Source organism: Capsicum annuum, chromosome 6 (genome assembly GCF_002878395.1).
Source record: "Capsicum annuum cultivar UCD-10X-F1 chromosome 6, UCD10Xv1.1, whole genome shotgun sequence".
NCBI lineage: Eukaryota > Viridiplantae > Streptophyta > Magnoliopsida > Solanales > Solanaceae > Capsicum > Capsicum annuum.
The window spans coordinates 161,578,642-161,579,264 of record NC_061116.1 but is presented as its reverse complement, the minus strand read 5'-3'; positions in this window follow the sequence as shown (position 1 = coordinate 161,579,264).

The following is a 623-nucleotide window of genomic DNA, read 5'->3' as shown; positions in this document are numbered from 1 at the left end:
AAGTAGATCGACTATAACTTTTTGCTTCGATAGACAAATTGGATGAAGCTAATTTCATCGAAAAGAGGACTCACAGACATTTCCGTTGATATATAGTAGATCACGCAGATAATTATGTACAAGGAGTTATGATCATTTAAAGTTGGAGCAAAAATACACCAGGCCTCAGTACTTTTTCCTGCACGTTTTACTGTTCAGTACTATTCACGGTTCGATCGGAATGTTCATAACTCGTCGCTCGGGTGTCCGTTTTGGATGATCCACATATTGATGGAAAGCCTAGTCAATACTATACGCAATGGTGGGTCATAATCTAAGACATTCCACACGAAAAATTTATAATTCGTTCTAGAAGATAGAACCAACACGTTTACGTACAAAATTTCAACAAAAATTTTTTCGGGGTATTACAATACTAGTGTCCAATACAAATGGACTATTTCCTAAATGTAAATCTTAGCATAATTGTCCCTTGAATGATTACTCCGTACTGGAAGAAAATGGGCAGACTTGGTCATCCTGTCTACAATCACCCAAATAGAGTCGTATTGGTTTCAGGATGTCGAAAGTCCTGTAATAAAGTCCATGTTGATCATCTCCTATTTCCATAAAGGCAAAGCTAT